This window comes from Rhinolophus sinicus, chromosome 1, assembly GCF_057876585.1.
Source record: "Rhinolophus sinicus isolate RSI-liver-muscle chromosome 1, RSI-T2T, whole genome shotgun sequence".
In the NCBI taxonomy this organism is placed as follows: Eukaryota; Metazoa; Chordata; class Mammalia; order Chiroptera; family Rhinolophidae; genus Rhinolophus; species Rhinolophus sinicus.
In genome coordinates, this window is record NC_142501.1 from 70,932,292 (window position 1) to 70,948,775 (window position 16,484).

Sequence of the window (16,484 nt, forward strand, 5' to 3'; positions counted from 1 at the left end):
AATGATTTAGCTAACCTTTTTTGATATTAGTGGGATTATTCATTATGAATTTGTACTAAGTGGACAAACAGTTAACCAAGTTTACTATTTGGAAGTGTTGAAAGGCTGCATGAAAAAGTTAGACGACCAGAACTTTTGCCAACAATTCATGGCTTTTGCATCACGACAATGCACCAGCTCACAGGGCACTGTCTGTGAGGGAGTTTTTAGCCAGTAAACAAATAACCGTATTGGAACACCCTCCCTACTTAACTGATCTGGCCCCCAATTATGTCTTTCTTTACCCAAAGGTAAAGGAAATATTGAAAGGATGATATTTTGATGAGATTCAGGACATCATGGGTAATACGATGACAGCTCTACTGGCCATTCCAGAAAAAGAGTTCCAAAATTGTTTTGATGGATGGACTAAGCACTGGTGTCAGTGTATAGCTTCCCAAGGGGAGTATTTGGAAGGTGACCATAGTGATATTCAGCAATGAGGTATGTAGCATTTTTTCCTGGATGAGTTCATGAACTTAATTGTCAGACCTCGTATGTGTCCATATTTATATTTTTAATGCTACTTAATTTCAAGTCTAATTATTTTAAATACAGTAGTTAGATTTGACTATTTGTCACATGAGAATTTTATCTTAATAGATAAACTTTCAAATTTAATGTTTCAACTAATACAAATTGTCTTGTATGTGTTTTGTCTATTTATGCTTTGCTTTTTACATTTTCTTGCTTTCTCTGTTACATGTACCATGTTTCCCCGAAAATAAGACCTAACCAGAAAATACGCCCTAGCATGATTTTTCAGGAGGACGTCCCCTGAACATCTTTTGAAGAGAGCAAAAATTAATTTAAGACCCGGTCTCATATTACATTAGGCCCAGTCTTATAGTAAAATAAGACCAGGTCTTATATTAATTTTTAAATATAATTAAATATATGTATATAATTAAATATACATATATTTAATTATAGTTGACATTCAATATTATTCAACTTCAGCTTCAGATGTTTGGTACAGTGGTCAGACATCTACACAGTCTATGAAGTGGTCTTCCTAATAAGGCCAGTGTCCATCTGGCACCCTACGTAATCTTTACTACAGTGTTGATTGTATTCCTCAAACTGTATTTCATATCCCAGTGACAATATTGTGACTACTAATTTGGGCTTTCTAATCCCTTTACCTTCTCCCCCATCCCCCTTTCCCATCTAGCAACCATCAGGTTTTTTTTTCCCTGTATCTCTGAGTCTATTTCTGTTTTTTTTGTTCGTTTATTAAGTGTCCTTCTTTAACACTTACCTTTGCTTTATATCTTTTATTTAGATTCATACATTAAAATTTGGAAAGAAAGATATAAAAAGTATTACTTTTTTAATAATATATAACTGAGACTATTGTTATTTTCTGTTTAGTCCACATGAAAGACTACTTAACAGGCCTTGATATTTTGAGGTCATAGTTTTTTCCACTCAATATTCTAAACATTGTGCCCTCTGAATTCTGACATTTTGTGCAACATCACAAGAATAACTGATTTTTCTTCCTTCCTTAGTGTCTGCGTGTGTTTCTTTGTCTGTCTGTATTCCCATTCCTGATTGCTTAATTAATGTTTCTCTGATATTTATAATTCAAAATTATATCATAATAAATCACTTTAATTGATAAACAAACAAACATGAGATCATTTATGTTTCTTCAGCTCCAGATCTTTAGTTAGTCATTGCTTCTGTAAAGAAATGATTGGTATCTTTCACTTCATTATCTAAGCTTGGAATTTATCATTCTTCTTTTTCAACGTTTCAAATTTGTTACTCTTTATTCTCTTCATTCTAAGAGAGATCCTCATATTATCCTCTAGCTCACTGATTCAATTTTCTATAGCATCAAATTTTCTCTTTCCTACAATGTAGATTTTTTTTTTTAACAATCCTCTTTCAGTTATCTTATGTATATTACCTTTTTATCTCCTCTGGCTCATTCTTTATGACTTTGTTTTTCTCAAAAATAAGAGCAAGTTCCTTGAAATTCATAAAGGATGCCAAAAACATTCTAAATTTATTATTTGGTTCTTACATTATTTAATTTCAAAAGTATTTTCTTCATGTGAGTCTTCTAGATACTAATATGTTTCCTTGTAATGCATTTTTTTCCATATACTCTTTTTGTTTTTATATTATAGCTATTATTCATTGTGTTACTTAGGGTCGGCTAAGTGCTATAGAAATGAACCAAACAAATGCTGCAACACAGTAGAAATTTATACTTTGCTCTCAAAACAATGGTTGACAAATGTACAGGGTGGCAGATCATCTGTCCTCTATGAGTCTAGTCAATGACCCGAGCTACTATTTTATATATCTTTACAAATGCATGAGTCTTTCTTATTCTCTGTATGCACCTAACAAAATAATAAAAAATAAAGAATAGAGTGGATAAGACATTTTAATTAACCATAACTGGAAACAGAACACATCATTATTGCTCCTATCATATTGATGGGAACTCAGCCACATACATAGATCTAACTCTAAATGAGCCTGAGAAATGAGGCCATCTGTGTGTGCCAAAGAAGAGGAAATGGGTTTGGTTAACAGCTAGCCGTCTGTGAGAATCTCGCAAACAGGGCAATATATGATATGTCAATATAATAGCCAGGATGAAGTAGACTTTGTCGTGTATCATTTTAAATAAATATTAATTTGCAACACTGCCCCTTTAAACCTCCTTGGTAAGACTATTTTTTACACATGCAAAAAATTTCAAATTCATCCCACAGCTTTTCCAATCATTTGCATATGTTAGCAAATATCTCAGTCTTCGATTGTTACATAATGTCCTGTACAAGTTAATATCAAAAAGTAAATTTTTCACACAATTTAAAACTTATTTCCTACTCATCTTTAGCATGATTTAGACTTTGAGATCAACAGGGGAGGGAGTGAGCATTGGTCCTTTTTACTAATCCTCAGGCACATAGTAGAACTATTAGAGACTATTAGTTCTACAGAAACAGGGAGTCACATCCTTAGTTCTGTAAATGGAGGACAAGGTGATATCTAAAGATCCAAGCCAGTTCCTGATTCTTAGTAGAATTCAGGTGTGACTTTTGAATCTATTCCCTCCTGAAATACAGTCTTCTTTCTACCTCAATTGCCTTACTCTATGTAACTCTGGAGATAGTTCATGGGAAGAAAGTGAGTTCTCAGTAGGATTTATTTGTATATGGATTTTTTATCTTCTTAGCCTCCTGGTTTTAGTCAAAAGCTATCTCTAGAAAGCATGAATTCACATTAGCATTCCCCAACTCCCCCCAGTTACCACTGCATTTTCTTCAGAATCCCACCTCTCTTTCCCAGTTCTTCTCTGGATAAGCAACCTCCCTCTAAATGCAGAAATATGGCAAGTATAATAGTGTTCAGGGCTGAGGCAGTATCATTGCTCAGTTTCTTGAATCCATATTTACTGAGTTAGGTGATAGCTATTAGGAATGTCATGAAGCATAGCTTCAACATAATCAAAATGGTATTTTATAAATGATGCTTCAGTCGCCAGAACATGCAGCCTGAGTAAAATTTTTCTTAATCCAGATTTACATGCTTTATTATTGGTGCCAGTTTCTTTTTGCATTAAATTTTCTGACAGGCCTAATTTTAACTTCTATTCTGAGTTTTCATCATTTTTCCAGTGACTTTACACATAGTTTTTAAGTGATTACCTTATTCTTTTTCATTTAAATGTTATGTTATATATTAGCACCGTAGTACATGTATATAATTTACAAGTAAAAATGAAATTTCTAACCGAATAAATGTGCTGTAGTTTGTCTAGACTTTATTATGGTTAGATCCACAATCAAAAAATGGGAACGCTGTTCTAAATAACAGCTTAGCTGGGTTCTCTCACTTATCTTAGGCCGTCTTACTCAAAGTGTGTTTTTCAAATTATCAGTAGGCAAATTTTTGTTACTGAGCTACAAAGAAGTAATACAGAAATTGGAGTAAGCATTTAGAAATGCATATAGAAACTGACATTGCCACAATATCCAAGTACATGAGCGTTACGACAGATTTTTTTTTTTTTTTTTTTTTTTTTTTCTCCCTACAGGTTTTCTTCTGTGACTCACAGCGGGAAAATAGACTTTCACCAGAGATAGTTTGAGAAGTACTCTCTGAGGGATACTTAGCACTATTGCCATTATGTTTCATTTCCATTTTCCTAAGTTAACATCCATATCTAAGCCTCCCAGATCCTCCCTCACCAGTCAGATTTGTATCTCTAAACTGCTCTCTACATCAATTACTCTAACTCAGTTTTGCACTCTCCTCCATCCTACCAAACTTTTTCAGTGGGCTGTCAGTAACAAATGTTGTATCATCAAGACCCCCCTATATCCTCAGCCTCTTTTCTATGTATTTACAAAACCACATTCATCCCCCTCTGCCCTATCACTTTCTAAACTACATTGTCCCTGCAATTTCTTCTGTCACCTTCATAAGTATTCTCTATCCATTGTTTTTTTTTTCCCATCAACATGCTAATATGCTGTGATTTTCCCCATACAAAATATATCTCTGTGTATTTGTCCATCCATCCATCCATCCATCCATCCATCCATCCATCCATCCATCCATCATCCATCCATCATCCATCCACTCACTCACTCATCCACTCATCCATCCATCTATCTGACCCTTAATAATCATCTGTCTGTCTATTTTGACACCAACTTCCTTTCCAGACACTGCCTTTCCCCTTCATTAAAACAAAAACAAAAGCATGAATTTTGAATGAATAGTCTACCCTTACTGTGTGTACTTCCTCATTTTCTCTTCCCTCCCCACCTCATCTTTGCTGCTTCAATAAACTCCTTTTGTCAGGGAAACCTATAATTTCTATGTTGGCAAAGGTTGCTTCTCCTTTCTCATCCTAATTGATGTCTCAGTAACATTTAATGTAAAATACCACTTCCTGTTCTTAAATTGGTTTATTCCTTTGCATTCTGCTTTATCCATTACACTCTGTTTTCTCCCACCATATTGCTCCACATCAGTGGCAGATGTTGGATTCTTATCTTATGCCATTTTATTCTAGGTGCTCGAGTGCTCCAGTGCTCAATCATCAAACCCGTTCCTTTCCTCTGAATACGTCTTCCTTCCTCAGGTAACTTCATACAGCTTCATAACTACAAATAACATCCATATGCTGAGACTCCCCTAAAGTCTATCTCTGGCAATAATTTTGCACCAGAAATCCAGACTCATATGAGTATGTACAATAGCTTACTGGCCATCTCCACTTAGATAACTAATATGTGTGTTCCATTCAAGACATCCCAGGGGAACTCATGATTTTCTCACCTGAATGTGTTGTTTCCCAGGCTTCCATTTCTTGGAAAATGGCACCAACACTAATTCAATTGCCTAAACTAAAAGACTGAGAATCTTTGTTGATTTCCATCAACAAATGTTTTTGGCAAATATTTTCAGCCCTGTTTCCAAAATATATCATGGATACTTTCACTTGTCTTCCACTGCATCACTAACATACTTGACCTGACCATGATTATCTCTGGACCAGACTACTAAATGCCAATAGCCTTCACTCTGCTCACTATATAAGTGCTTTTATTCCTCCATTCTCTAAGCATCAGTCTCAGTGAATATTTGAAACATCCAGCATTCAAGAATCTAAAACCCGCTAGAAATGTTTCTCTACATTTATAGGAACATCCATATTCCTTTTAGTGGCTTACAAGCATTTAGTCCTGCTCCATTCTCAGAAACCACCTAAATATTTCTGCCCCTTAGTCACTACCTCTATAATTGGCTTTCTTTTAGATGACTCAGAACATTTGAATTTACTGTTTCTTTTGCCTGTAATACTCCCCTAGAACTTCAAATTGTTGGCTTCTTAGTATTTTGTCTTACCTAGCAGCACAGCTCCTAACAGGTCTCCTCCAACCAATCAACTTAAAGGTACTTCTCCATTGCTTGGTACCACAATACTCTCTTGCATTTTCATCAAATTATGAATCCCTAGTAATGCTGTTATTGTTTTGTGTGAGATTTTTTTTTCTTGTTTATGATCTGTCCACCTCTTGTCAAACAAAATATATGTACCTTAGTTCAGAGACAAAGTCTTATTATGTCCCATACTTACAGTAGGGCTTAGAATATAGTAGACAATTGACAAATAATGTTTGAATGAATGAAATTTAGGAACAGCTGGATTGGCAACTATTTAGTATTTACCTTATTAGTTATGCTGATTTAAAATTGTCTTTAGTCTGTTTATCAAGACAAGAAATGTGGGGAAAAAATGATGTTATATAATGAAGTATCTCTGATAGGCAAAGGAAAATAAATTCAAATGTATAAGGTATCAAAAGTTCATTTTAAAGTGCAGTTATTATAAACAAGTGAAACCTGCTTTAATAGAACTTGCAATTTCATAGAGGTTAAAAGAAAAAAGATCATCTATTTTTACAGATTATTTGCTTTTAAATTTTGAGGACATGGGAAGGAACTAAGTTTACTGACAAAGCAAAAAATAGAGTGACTTCATTAACCATACTAATTTAGATTCCTCTAAAAAATAGTGCCAAACTATATTTTATTACTTTTCCAATTACAATTAATCTATTTTTGAAGTTCTAATTAAATGCCTGAATGATAAAAATGTTCTTGTTTTAGTTTTTAAAGAATTAGTTGTGGTTTTGTTAATTGAAACATGAAACATGCATTTGGAAAAAAAAAAAATCCTGGATTCAACAACAGAGTGTTAGGTTTTGAGTAATAATGCCCTGTAAACTTTAAAATATGTGTGCATTGCTTTAAAATGTTGTGTTGCATTAACTTGTTTTCTTAAAATAATCTAAAAAAATACATCTCCAGTTTAAACTGGCATGCATATTTTAAATTTGGTTTTGGGAATTCCATTTATAGGTCAAACTGATATTAGCACCTGTTATTCTTATCGTTATTCAATTATTGAAAGTATTGCTTGGTTTCATCAGAAGAAAATGATAATTGCCATGGTTCAAGTTATCATTATAGATGTCCCCTGTGATATCACATGTTACTCCCAGAGAGTCTACCTCTGATTGTTGGTGCTGAAAAATACAGATAAACTGTATGTGAATATGTGAAGATTTTTCTTCAAATCTTTCATATCTATCTATACTCCCTAAATAATTGGTCTGACTTAGTACAAGAAAAATTTATTTCAGAAGGAATATTACTCCAAATTATCAAAGACCATTATTTTATACAATTTTACTATCTTTAGAAAAGTGTGTTTAGTCAGTGAACATACCGATAACTTTTTTATAACTGATAAAACTTTTACACCAATTAATTTAAATAAGGTACAACTATTCTTTTATAATTCACATATATTTGGTTAGAAAAATAGGACCACATACTCATGGAGTGAGTGAGAGCAGGGGAAGAAACTGCAAAAAGTTCTAATATTGTAGGTTGCGTTTCGCATGAAAGTTAGGATTGATAAAGTGAATAAGAGAAACATTAAAATGTTAACCATGATTAAATCTCTAAAATAGATTTCATTTGGATTGTTGTTTTCATGAGTAATTAATGTAAAACAAGTGATCAAGGGATGAGTAAATGAAATCTAACCAAAAAAAATTACTCTTTCAGATAATCAGGCATGTCCCTAAGATCTACAGGCATTGGGCAAGTAAAAATGAAGGTTCACATAAAAGTTATGAATTAAGCTAATAAATTGTTAAATAACACATGATCTCTCTTTCTGCTTTGAGGGCAAAAGGGATCAAATATATGGTGATGGAAAGAGAACTGACTCTGGGTGGTGAACACACAGTGTGATATATAGGTCATGTATTACAGAATTGTACACCTGAAATCTATACAACTTTACTAACAATTGTCACCCCAATAAACTTTTTAAAAAACAACCTAAAATGATACCTCTAGAAAAGCAAAATTGAAAAATATATGAAAAACTATGTTTATCCCCAAGAGTCAGCAAAATGTCAAATATAACTACATTTAAATATTGTTATTCATGCATTAATGCTCTTTGATGAGTCAATGATGTCTGAATGAATAGGAAATATAAATCAGTATAAAAATACATCATAATTCAGATAAATCACAAATTAACATTACTACAATTGATATTTTAAAACAATTTGTCTTCAATTGACAATAGTCCCAACCTATCTGTTTCTTGACTCATTGAAATTCTAAGACAGTATTTTAATAAGTTCAATTTGGAGACATTTTACTCTGTTAAAGCAGGAAAAACTGGAATTATCAATAGAATTTTTTAAACCATATTAAGATTCAGACACTAACCACAGATAATATTCAAACATTGTAAGGAAATCTCATATAATAAAGTATTATTACAGAAACTATTAAAATACATTAATGTCATCATACACAACTTTATTATGCCATGAAATGTATAAATTCATATCGAACTTCTTAAATTAAAAAAACAAAATACAAGCTACAGTATTATAAAGAAATTAAGAAATAACTCAATCTATTGTTAAATGTATTTCATCAAAGAAATTTAATCAATTCACCTGGTTAATTTTGGCTAATGGTCAGAAAATAGTCTCAATAGGAATCATTTTTTGGATTGTTTGGATATTTTTCTTTTTCATAGTCACGCAAATGTTTTTTTCTTATTCTAATTTCCTAACAATATTGGAATGCTACTTTAGTTCACATGTACTATATTTGATTTACATTTTTCTTTAAATTCGCTGTTAAATTAGTCAAAAAAGATCCCTTTAGGTTTAAATACTTTTTATAAGAATTTATTTTGCAAAGATCTATTATATTCATACAATCTGAGAAAGCTTTACCAAGTTCATTCATTGTTTTTTTTTTTCTTTTAATTAAACTGTGTCTCTTTGCCATGATAGCAGTGGAACAAATAACAGATCATCCTGAAATTTGGATATGATGGCAAGAGATGAGAAGGATTTCCCTGGGACCCCCCTAGGACACTTGAGGTTTTCATTACATATTGCACTGTGGCAATGTTGAGTGTTAGATCCTGAGTAACATAGGCACCTGTATTTTCTCTCATCTATGAATTCAATTTTATTTTTTAGCCTACTTTTGATATATGGGATCCTCTAAAGCCAGAGCCTATGGCAGAGAGGTTTAAGAGCAATGCTGTAGACAATTAGTTTCACCTTCTTCATGTCCACTCTGGATTGTGTCTAGAATGACTCTTTTATCATTTACTGACTTAGACCTAGGCATTTTCCTAGGATATTTCACAGCACAAGCATCTGTATTTGAATTTTGAAGATCTTGTTAGTTTATCTCATTATCTCAGATATCTTACCCTTGTCACCAACTTTGCCATTTGAAATAGATTTGCTACCCTGATCACACCTGCTGTCATGCCAATCTGTCTCCTACACCAAAAAATAATCTGTTCAACTTTCTTGTTACTCCCATCACTTTGCCAATAGAAACTGCAGCTAAAATCAGCCATACATTCTTCTTCAACATACAGTTTAAGGTGGGCTGGAATCAGAATTGTGACATGGGATCTAAAGTTTAATAAGCTGTGACAGTACAACTTCTTTATTAAAAGAACTGTGTAGTTAGAGTTGTTTTTTATTTAAAGTAAAGAGTAATGAACATTTTAAAATATAAACTATGATATATAGGAATCCTCTTAGTATTCCATTGACTATTGAAAGACTAAACTAATATTCAGCTCATTACCCAGATACTTCTATGCCTCATTTGTTATTTTTCATTATGAAGGAAAATCAAAATATGATCATTTAAATAGAGTTAGAATTATATCACTTTGTAAAAACGAAGACACATTTAAAAATGTGGGTTCAAGTTAATAGAGCTCCAACAATGAAATAATATAAACTAAAGGCTTTTGAGGACAGAATTTTCATTGCCAAATGTGTAAAATGAAGTTAAGCCCTAAAAAAATGTTGTTATTAAGTAAAATGGTATCATGTTGCTATAGAAGGATGTTTTCAATCTGTATTTGGAATTAATAACATTCAGAAGAAGAAATTGAATACAAAATGACTTTGCTGTTTGGCAATATGGTCATAGATATGCTACATACCTCGAGACAAAAACCACCCAGAAGCAAAGTACATTAAATGAAACAATAGTGAGTTAGATAACTATTGTGAGCTACAGAAGAAATATGAAAGTTGTGATACCTTATATCAAGCCAGGTACCTTAGCAAATACTGGCAAGTGCTGCATAGAACAAATTTCAGAATGCTCTGAGCTAGCTACCATGTTAGTGACCTTAAGGAATTCCTTCAGAATAGGCTAGTTTACAGACTTGATGATATTTGCAAGAGTGAAATGAATGTGGAGAAGTACATAGGGACCCGGAAAATGCCAAGAAAAATGAAAATCTTTGTTGGTAAGCTCTTTGACCAGTGTGTGAATGTTGGATTGAAAAAAATAATGAAAAAACAACAACAACAACAACAACAATAGAAGATAGAATCATGGAGTCTTTTGAAAGAAGGAGATTTAAAGATCAGTTCATCTAACCTCCCAAATATTAAACACATAGAGAAACGTGGATATATTTGGTCTGAGAGGAATATAGTTAGTTTTAAAATGTCTGATAATGAGACTGACTAATATAGTCACAGATCACATTAAACACTACTCAGAATTTTTAACCTGTATTTTGAAATTTTAAACTTAAAAATGACATGATTTTAAGGGATGTTATGTTTATTGTGTATTTGATGCTGTTGTTAAAATATTGCTTTAGCCATCAGTTTCTTACCTAGAATTGTTACCAAAAAAAACTGCGTTTAAGTAATTAATCTTGACAGTTGATCATTACAAGTAATTGAGTACCAATGGACTTTGTGTATCAAATATTCTATTTAGAACCTGTGAGAATATACTTTACTCATTTTTTTAATGAAGAGATACAAACCTGCTAAAGAAATACCAGAAAAGAATAATCTTTAGTGAGTATAGAAGTATAATAATTTCCAGAACCTTTACTCTTCACAAATATTAATTAATCTTATCCTTAGTCCACGTATCATACTGTGGAAAGAATGTTCAAATTTTTATTTCTGCTTTACAATTAAGAAAATTGATGTGAAGAGTTAATAAAAATGTACTTATAATGATAAACTATCTTCTAATACATTAATTTAGTGACTTCAGTCAAATATGTATATATATAAAATATGTATTATATATACATATATGTGGAGAAGTACATAGGGACCCGGAAAATGCCAAGAAAATATATATACATATATATGTATGTGTATATATGTACATATATATGTACATCGATATATAGATATGTACATATATACATATACATACATCTATATGTATATATGTACATATATACACATATGTATGTGTATATATGTATGTGTGTATATATGTATATATGTATAGTATATATAAAATATACTATAACGTTTCCCTGAAAATAAAACCTAGAAGGATAATCAGCTCTAATGCGCCTTTTGGAGCAAAAATTAACATTATACCTGGTCTTAGTTTACTATAAGACCAGGTCTTATCTAACATAATATAATATAAGACCAGGTCTTATATTAATTTTTGCTCCAAAAGATGCATTAGAGCTGATTGTCAAGCCAGGTCTTATTTTCAGGGACACATGGTATATACCAGGGGTGCCAAAAAAATGTATACACATTTTAAGAGATGTTACCTATGTATTACTTTTCAAAGTTGAATTGAATTATGGTAGCAATGTGTAGTATGACATTCACTCAAAAGATGGCGTTAATCAAATGAATGATAGCATCACCATGCGACAGACAGGACAAAGAAAATGGCAGAAGCATGGTTGTTGTTTGAGGAGTGCAAGTCCATTTTGAAGTGGTATTTGAAATTTGAGAACGTTGTGGAAGTACAATGACAACGGAGGTGTGAGTATGCAACAAACCTCCAACACACCTAACAATTGCACGCATTCATGATAAGTTTGAGACACATGGTCCTGTGTGAAGTAATTGAAATGACATGTGCAGCGATACAAGTGGACACTTTGGTCAATGCTGCTCAAGCGGTAATTCACTGTAATCAGAAGTGTCTGGACACTTATGGTAACTGCTTTGAACACCTCTTGTAATTGCAGGAGTCAAAGGTGACTTGTATTCATCTTTTGTTATCAGTATATATTGACTATTACAATTTTAATAGTGTTTTTTTTTTCCTTTCTTAAAATGTGTATACATATTTTTGGTTCTCTCTCTCTCTCTCTCTCTCTCTCTCTCTCTCTCTCTCTCATCTATCTATCTATCTAGCTATCTAGCTATCTATATCTACCTAGATATAGATATAGATAGGTAGATAGCTATGTAGATAGCTAGGCTACAGACGTGGAAATGGTCCCATCTCCATGTGGACTCTGCTATAGCCCCATTTTGCCTTACTCCTGTCACCAACACCATTTTCCAAAGGACCAATGAGGAGTTATGCCTACCTGTGCCTCAGCTAACAGGCTAGATAGCTACCCAGATAGATAGCTAGGTAGATAGATAGACAGATGGACAGACAGACAGCCAGACAGATAGCCAGATAGTTAGAGAGAGAGAGAGAGAGAGAGAGAGAGAGAGAGAGAGAGAGAGAGAGAGAGAGATTTTGAGAATTTAGTGTGTTTCCAGAGGCTGGGCTCATTCTGTGTCCTTTCCTTCCTTCTGCTTTCACTTCCGCCTGCGCTCCGCTCTGCCATGTCCTGCTCTGAAGAGACACCTCCAACCAGCTCCCACTGCAAGCAGGTCTGGCCTGCTGCAGAGGAGGGCGGCATAGGGAACAGGACACCTCTGCAACCTAGGGATCTGCCCCTGCATCAGGCTATGACCTGTGTTGTGCCTGTGATTACACAGTACCAGATATGGAGAAAAGCCCTTATGTAAACCAGCATTCAGATAGCTCTTTATTCAGGGTGCTATGGAAAAGTAAGTAGCTCCACGTTCTACATGGAAACATGGCTGCAAAACTCTTCATAGATGTAGGTGCTGGTGTCATAGATGAAGATAATGGAGGAAATATTGGTGTCATACTTTTTAATTTTTTCAAAGAAAAGTTTGAAGTCAAAAAGGGTGACCAAATGCATAGCTCATTTGTGAATGGATTTTTTAAATCCAGAAGTAGAGGAAGTTCAAGTTTTAGATGACACTGACAGGGGTGCAGGAGGTTTGGATTCTACTGGCAAGAATTAAAATTTATGCTGAGAATAGAAAATGAGAAAGCATACTTTTTTAAAAGAACAAACGATCTTTGTTTAGTGTTTTAAAGTTTTCCACTTCTGTACACTTAATAGCTTGAGCTTTTAAAAATATCTGGTTTTCTTATGACCAAGGAAAGATACTCTATTGGGATCACACAGAATTTTCTTGTGTTTTTCTGCATTTGATTGTTGTATAAATCTGCATGATAACTTAGTAAAAGCAGTTTCTTTCTTCAATCAAATCTGTATCAATTACAAGTCCCCAAATACTATATTTTTAATTCACTAAATTATAATTCACTACCCCTTCAACCACTTATTTTTCAGCTGCTTTATAAATCAGAAGCAAAGCCTTTCATTCAATAAGTTTGAATTCTTTCTCAGATACAAATTATCACATAAACTGAACTGAAAGATACTAAAAAGAAGATAAAGTTAAAAAAAAGAAGTGGTGTCAGTAAGATGGCACCAGGAAGATGCAATGGTGTCCCCACCACAACAACAATAATTTGGCAGCCGTCCATGGACAAGCATAGCTTTGTGGGAGCTTTGGGATCTACGTAGGAAGTTACAAAATCCTGGTGGAACTCAAGACCAAGGAGTGCTGTTTTGAGAAGGAAGGCCAATACCCAAGTGGCAAGTTTGCCCACTGTAGTCCTGGCTACAGACCTGGAAATGGCCCCATCTCCATGTGGACTCTGCTATAGCCCCATTTTGCCTTATTCGTGTCAACAACACCATTTTCCAAAGGACCAATGAGGAGTCACGTCTACCTGTGCCTCAGCTAACAGGACTGTCGACCTTGGTCTCAGCTGTGGACCTTATAGCAGCCCAAGACTCAGCTCTATCACCTGAGCCACAGCCCAGGAGCAGTCCTGCCTGCCTGGGGACGCAGTGGCAGACATGCCTGTACTTGTCCCCAGAGGCAGGCCCACCAACTTGCAGATTTTGAAGCAGCCCTGTGATTAATCTTTAGCCCCTCTTAGCCATGGTCTGGGGGCAGTCCTGCCTGCTCAGGAACCTGGCAGAAGCCATGCCCAGATGTAGGCCTGAAGACCTCAGTTCCAGCTGCAGCCCCTGAAGTAGCCCTGTGACTTGCTGTCAGGCCCTCTCAGCCACTGACTAAGTTCAATCTTGCCTGCCAAGGGACCAGCCCAGTGACTCTGGGAGCCTACCCATCTGTGCACCTGGTAACAAGCCTGCCATCTGCAGACCCTTGTCCCAGTGCCAGCTATGCTGACCAAGGATCTAGAGGCAATCCAGTTCTCCCAAGCACCAGAGAGAATACATGCCTGCCCAAGCCACTGGAAAGAGTCCTGGCAACAACCGACCCCATTGCAGACCCAGCAGTAGCCACAAGAGCTGGCCCTAACCCAAATCTACTGTGATTGCAGAGATAATCCCATCAGCCCAGGTAATAGACAAGAGAGGGTCTTTACCTGATGAAATCAGTCTGTAAAACTTGGAAAAAGTGTTTACTCCTTCAAAATCACAGATTAAAATGCAAGGATACATGGACATGAAGAATCTGGCAAACACGACACCAATAAATACATATATTTTCTGCCTTAATGGTATGAAACTAGAAACAGTGACAGGAGTAAAACTGAAAAAATCACAAATATGTGAGAAATTAAACAACACACTCCTGAACAATCAAAAGAAGAAAATAAATAGAAATTTTATAAAGCATCTTAAGACAATCAAAAATGGAAGTATACTAACACCTATAGGCTAGAGCAAGAAGTTCTAGGAGGGAACTTTATAGAAATAAATTGCTATGTTAAGAAAAAAGAAAGATCTCAAATAACCTAACTTTATGCCTTAAAGAATAGAAAGAAAGAAAGAAAGAAACAAACAAACAAAAAACTAAGCTGTGGACCTTAAAGCATCCCAAGAAGGCAATAATAAAGATTAGAACAGAAATAAATGAAATAGAGACAAGAAAGAAAATAAAAAAGATCAATAGTTCTAAGAATTGCTTTTTGAAAAGAGAAACAATACTGGCAAAGCTTTAGCTAAACTAACCAAAAAAAAACAAAAAACAAAACTCAAATAGATGAAATTAGAAATGAAAACGGAGACATTACAATTGATACATAAGAGACTACTATGAACAATTATATGCTAACATGTTGAATAACTTAGAAGAAATACATTAATTCCTAGAAACATGCAACCTACCAAGACTGAATCATGAAGTAGAAAATCTGAACAGACCAATATAGAATCTAGGCACTGGTGTCAGTGCACAGCTTCCCAAAGGGAGTACTTCGAAGGTGACCATAGTGAGATTCAGCAATGAGTTATGGAGCGCCTTTTCTAGCGCTTAATTGTCAGATCTCATATGTGTGGGTTTATATCTGGGCTCTCTATTTTGTTTCATTGGTCTATGTCTGGTTTTATGCCTGTACTATGCTGTTTTGGTTATTGTAGCTTTGTAATCTAATTTGAAATCAGGATGTTGAATGACTACAGGTTTGCTTTTTTTCTTACTTTTTACTCAGTATTTTTTTTGGTCATTCAGAGTCTTTTGTGGTTCCATACAAATTTTTAGGATTTTTAAAAAATTTCTGTGAAAAATGTCTTTGGGGTTTTGAGATATATCTATATCTATATATCTATATCGATCTATATCTATATCTATATTTTATGTATATACAAAATTCAGTTATAAAAATGGGAGGAAATAATACTACCATGTATAACATGATGGAGTAGCCTGGATGACATTATACTACCCTGTTTCCCCGAAAAGAAGACCTAGCCGGATCAACTCTAATGCGTCTTTTGAAGGAAAAATTAATATAAGACCCAGTATTATATTATATTATATTATATTATATTATATTATATTATATTATATTATATTATTATATTATTGTATTAAAGATTGGGTCTTAATAGTAAAATAAGACCGGGTCTTATATTAATTTTTGCTCCAAAAGACACATTAGAGCTGGTGGTCTGGCTAGGTCTTATTTTCGGGGAAACATGGTAAGTGAAATAAGCAAGATACAGAAAGACAAATATTGTGTGAACTCACTTATAGTCAAACAGAAACAGTTGAATGGTGGTTGGGAGGGGTTCAGAGTTGGAGTAAATGGGGAGATGTTGGTCAAATAAGTTCTGATCTACTTATTGTACAGCATAGTGACTGTAGTTAATGATATTGTACTTTATACTTCAAATTTACTGAGAGCAGATCTTGAGTGCTCTTACCACACGTACACACAAAATG

At 34.2% G+C, this 16,484-nt stretch overlaps 1 pseudogene; it reads left to right on the forward strand.

Annotated features, from left to right (window-relative positions):
• Positions 1 to 13,235, forward strand: part of LOC109456562 (deoxyuridine 5'-triphosphate nucleotidohydrolase pseudogene) — a 117,284-nt pseudogene extending 104,049 nt beyond the window's left edge.
• Positions 13,236 to 16,484: the final 3,249 nt, after the last annotated feature.